Source organism: Lolium rigidum, chromosome 1 (genome assembly GCF_022539505.1).
Source record: "Lolium rigidum isolate FL_2022 chromosome 1, APGP_CSIRO_Lrig_0.1, whole genome shotgun sequence".
NCBI classification, from domain to species: Eukaryota; Viridiplantae; Streptophyta; class Magnoliopsida; order Poales; family Poaceae; genus Lolium; species Lolium rigidum.
Window position 1 is genome coordinate 307,538,259 of NC_061508.1, and position 5,732 is coordinate 307,543,990.

Consider the following 5,732-nt stretch of genomic DNA (forward strand, 5'->3'; position numbering starts at 1 on the left):
TCAGGTGCTTGCTTTGCCGGACTCAGTCATCTGTTTCCTCTGAGGATTTGCGCCAAAAGGCTTTGGTTTTACTATGAATTTTGGGCATCTTAGATCCCACGGCCTTGTTTCCTGCAGGGTAAAAAGAATAAGGGCTCCTTTGATTTAAAGGATAGGAAAAGCATAGGAATAGGAAAGGTATAGGATTGGAATGACATGTCTAATTGAATCCTATAGGAAGATGAAGTTTGTTTGCTTGTAGCAAAGGAATTTTTCATGAGGTATGAGCTAATGCTTTTTTCCTATAGGAATTACACTACAAGATTCCTATAGGATTTTTTCCTATAGGATATGTTCCTATGAATCAAACAACATGTATAGGAAATTTTCCCATAGGAACCAAATCCTACACAATTCCTATGCAAATCCTTTGAATCAAAGGAGCCCTAAGACTGGTAAAACTTAAGGCGAATAGCAACATAAACTGGGTGGACGTTGGTAGTCAACGATAATGATGGTCCTGGCAAGATAAGCTGCCTAAGTGCATGATGTGGAACACGATCACTCTCAGAGCACGTTAAAATAGCAAATTATCAAATTTCGGGTCCTGTATGTGCAGTCATGGACCTGTATGTGCAGTCATGGACCTTAACAGTTTAATGGATACAGTGAAGAAATTATTGCCTACCTTGTTTAGTGGAACTCTAGGTACTATTATTTTTGGTCAACACATCTGTTGGATTTAACACTGATTCAGAAGATCCATTGATCTGCAAAACAAAATAACAGAACTCTCAGCTGACCAAACAAACAAATTCATGAGACATCGAATTGAAAACTAGAAATATAGGAAAATATTCATGGCAAGACAGAAAAGCAAGCAATAAACACTCCACAGAAAAAGCTGCAGAAATATCTTCAACATAAATTGCTAATCCATAACACAATTAGATTAGTGCCAATGTTTCCTATTGCCGAATGACCAGCATTTACTCTTATCAGTGATTTTTTTTTTGTTTCAAAACGGCTTACCGTCCATTTAACTCTAACTGTTTCTATATCTTAGACCTCCCATAGTGCGAGTAACATAGGTGGTAACATGCATACCACCTAGGAAAAACAATGATGTGGCAATTAATTAAAGAGGAGAGAGACAATTGGGGTAACATAATATGTTACCATCACATAGCACTTCCTAATGAAAAATGACTCTACAAAGTAATAAATGAAAGCTGTATGTAATCACACCTATGACACTACCCACTATGGAGATAGTAACGTAGACTAGTAACATATGCACTATGACCTTACCCTAATGCAAACTGAAAACATCCTAGAGAAATGACAATAAACACTTCATACAAAACTAGTATTTCAGTATTTGAAGCTTAGGTATTACAGCTAGCTTGCATTTTGAAAAACTCTACATAAAAAGGCTGCATATTTACAGTATACAACACATCAAGAAGAGGAATTCCAAAATGCTTCAAATAGAACAGGCATACACAAATGATAATTCAGCATATTTTGCGGTTGTAACTGTGTCAAGTCAACTAGTTTGGGAGGATGAAATAAAATTCAAGCTGATGGGCTACAGTGATCTTATAACTATTGATGATTAAGGACATAACACTAACAGAAAGAAATATAAACATAAACGAAAAGGAAGAATATAATGAGACAACAATTACCTCTGCCATGAACCTTAACTGGCCTGGTATAACGAAATCTTCATCACCGTCGTCATCTTCGATCCTTTTCACATAATCTTTCGAGTTCTGCAATAGCCAATGGTATAAGAGGGTTAGAAAAAACTCATGCACATCTTTGCACCTGCAGATACATATGGAAGTTGACATAGAGGATTACTCGGGAAGTGATTGATTTGATGAGTTCTTCATCTTCATCTTCATCTTCATCTTCATCATCTAGTTCCGCTACTATGTTTTCCACCTGTAATCACATAAAATCACAAATGTTAGAGAGAGGTTTTAAGAAAATAATACCAGGACACCATGTCATAAGCAAGGTACTTTAAGTAGTTCCCGAAGAGATGAAATGCTACATGTAATTTTTTTATTAAACATATAGAAAAAAAAAGTGTGTGAGGACTTGCCTTAAGGTGAGTGGAGTGCTTCAAAATTTCGAGCATCTGGTTAACGGATACTCCTGCATGTCTTGACTGCAAACAGCACACGAAATTGATGTCAGTAGTCAGGAAGTCAACACTTGATTGGATATACAAGTACAGTGTAACCGAAATTAAACCCAGATTGCACCTTCATGGACCGCATCTCTTCTAAAGCAGCAACTATGTCCATGTCCTGCTTTGAGTGGTTTGCTCTGTTCTTCAGTGCTCTCATTGCATCGCCCATGTCCTCCGCTGCTCGTTTTCTCTTCTCGTTGTCCACAACCTGAACAAAAGAAAATACATCACCGTGATTAGATTAAAGCTCAAACTGACAGAAAAACTGAAGCTGCTCAGAATATGCCCTATACCTTTCCCCTCGTCCTCTTCACGCCAAAGGATCAAAATTTCGACTAGCCCCAGATTCCACTGTATAATCTGAATTTTGGGGGTCTGTTTTAAAAATAATCTCAGCTGAGAACCTAGTGCACTTGAAGTAAAACCGAAATATCTGTATGCCCAAGTATGTCTGCACAGAAAATAAACAAAAATCACATTAGCATGGATTTGCATTGCACTAATATCAGTAACCAAGATAGGTAGTGAATATGGATATACATACAATACAAAAATTTCAAGCAACGGATAATAACACGTAAGGTTTTGCTTCCCCATGCAGTGATGAACACTAGATGACAATAATGGTTGTCAATTTGAATGATCGGATAACACTACAGCTGCATTTTAACTAAAAGGTAGCGCATGTCACTTTGAGACTAAATGTGAGTTTGTAACTTTGTATGCCCCACTTTCGATACTTCGGAGAAGCATGAACTTTGTGGTGCATGCCAGTAAAGTTATTGAAAAATAAAGCAGATGATTTAATATTCCAGAGGGTCTGATTTGAATAGCTACTTTGACCAGCAAGATCTCCATACAACTCGGATCATGAAGATATAACTTTCGGCCCGTACCGGAACAAACATCAACAGGCAAGACGTTATTAGTTAATATGAATATTATTATAACTCGACCACAAAACATCAACTGGCAACAGTATTAAATACTGCAACTGAAAATAGTTTATCAGGGGTCACCGAATATGAAATATAGGATCATTGCACGGAAATAACTATGTTATGGACAGATTACTTAAGTAATGACTGCTTGCAATCTGCCCAACCAATTTGCACAATCAGGTACTTTATGTAATTGTACAGTGAGATTGTAAGCAGCACATAACTGAACCTGCCGTTACCCGCGAAAATAAAAAAAAGGAACCTGCCGTTAGAGTAGAGGAAATAGGGAAGAACAAGCCACATAAATTTACAACAATCTCAACCCACAAATACATTAAGTGTCTTGTGAGCATCTGAACCCATCGTACATAGCATCGTGTCAATTCAAGGGAGATTTTAATAAGAATTACCTAAATCGTGCAGGGATAGACCCCGCCGGCGACGGGTGGGCAGGGGAACGGCGGCGGCGTCGGACTGGGGATGTCCCGGCGCGATGGGCAGCGCCGGGGGAGGGGGATTTGCGTTGGGTGGGGATCTTTTCTCTCTTTCCAATCCGGAAGAACCAGAGGCTGGGTAGTCGGCCGCGTTGGGGCAGAGACCCGATCAGTTAGGTTTAATGGAAGCGGCGCATGATTTTTTTAAAAAAATTCACAGGGTCTTTTTCATACCCGTGGGTAAAAATGAATTCGTTTACAACACATCAAATTAAACTAAAATAGTCTGTTAAATAAAAAATTAACAACATGCAACCATAATTTATAAAAATAACACACTATAAGCATTAACCCATAGTAATTATGAAAAGATCATATTATAAACAACAACTTATCGTAAACAATAACAGTTGCTCATAAACAGGGCCGGCCCTGGGGGGTGGGGGGGGAGGCGGGGCGGCCACCCCAGGCCCTCGGAATCAGGGGGCCCCAAGTCTCAGCTAGGCAAGGGAGACGCCTGCTGCGCCATTAGAACAGGTCACGAGTTCTTCTTCTCACGAACAGTTTAGGGCGACGGGGACGAAGCCTTATTTGGTTTCCTCTAGTGGACAGGCATCTAGGCCTATTTTTTCTACTCCGTAGTTAGTTTGGGTTTTGTTTTATTTCTTTAGCTTGGGCTTCCCTTAGATAACGGATTAAGATGGATGAGCTGGTTGATTAAAAACAGTGAGACGTGGTTTCTAGCGTGGCCACAAGAATGATCCAATCAATGTGGCACGCCTTATTAAAAGGAAAAATGCAGCAAATAAATAATTGAGTCATTTTGATTCTCGTTGATCGTTGATAGAGCTCGTAGCACACATCAAGCCCATGGTTTGGTAGAGTCTTCTCCATCTAATGTAGTTTAATTATGGGTTTATGTAAGCCGGTTGATAATTAGTCCAATTCTTAGTCTGCTGACGTCTACATCATCCCTCTCATGGTCTCCTTCTTTTCAGTCGGTGAGCCTCATCGCTCGTCTCCTTCCCTCAATCATGCGAGCTGCGTAGGCCGTGAAACCACCACTAGCAAGACTCTCCCTACACCACCCGTCGTCGGTGCACTGCTGATCATCATCCGCCGATCCATCGACACCCACATCCAACTCTTTAAGGCATACCCCATTCTCCTACATCGGCGACCCCTCACCTCGCACCCCCAATGCTAAATTTATTCCTCACCGAAGTCCGGCATGTCGTTGTCGGCTCGGCCGCAACCAGCACGACGTCACCGGCTCCGGCTTGGTGGTCTCAACTCATAGGTTTTGTGTTCGTTTTTGGAAGATACTACCGTCGGACAGTCCATTTTGGATGGCCTAAAAAATCTTTCTTTTGTTAGCGATTTCATCGACATAGATCACATTGTTGAGTAATAATCAATAAAATATAATTGTGTGCAGAGGTCAAGGATCATCCATATTTTTGTGATTTTTCATTGGCATACATATAAAGTTTTTCTAGGTTTATAGGGCCCTGGGTTCTAGTTTCGCCCCGGGCCCTGAAAAGTTAGGACCGGCCCTGCTCATAAACAACAGCACACTGGGACGCACACTGGGACGTGATCACGCAACGATCATGTGTACTTCTAAATATGATTCTAATTCAAATTAGCCTACAATCGAATTTGGGACTGAGAAGCGCGTTGTTGGTTTTGCAAAAACGCCCTTTAGTTTTTTCAACCAAATCACAAGTCTCCCTTCTCATCCCCTCACATGTCTCCCCGCGCCTCGCTTGCTCTGCCGCTCGCCACCACTGCGCTGCTCCCTGCGCCTCCTCCCGGCCTGATCCACGTGCAGTTCCCCCGCTCCCTCCTCCCGATCCAATTCCTCTGCATCCATCATTACCATGTACATAAATGCCGACTCTTCCGCGATTCAGATGGCACAATGTACTCCTGCGGTTTTAGAGCAACAGATTGTTGTGCGCGGTGGCTCCTTGATACGTCTCAAACGTATCCATAATTTCTTATGTTCCATGTGATGTCTACGTGTGCTTCTATTCTTGTAGACAGTGTTGGGCCTCCAAGAGCAGAGGTTTGTAGAACAGTAGCAATTTTTCCCTTAAGTGGATCACCCAAGGTTTATCGAACTCAGGGAGGAAGAGGTCAAAGATATCCCTCTCAAGCAACCCTGCA

At 41.3% G+C, this 5,732-nt stretch overlaps 1 pseudogene; it reads right to left on the reverse strand.

Annotated features, from left to right (window-relative positions):
• On the reverse strand, positions 1–5,436 carry LOC124661106 (annotated as a pseudogene).
• Positions 5,437–5,732: the final 296 nt, after the last annotated feature.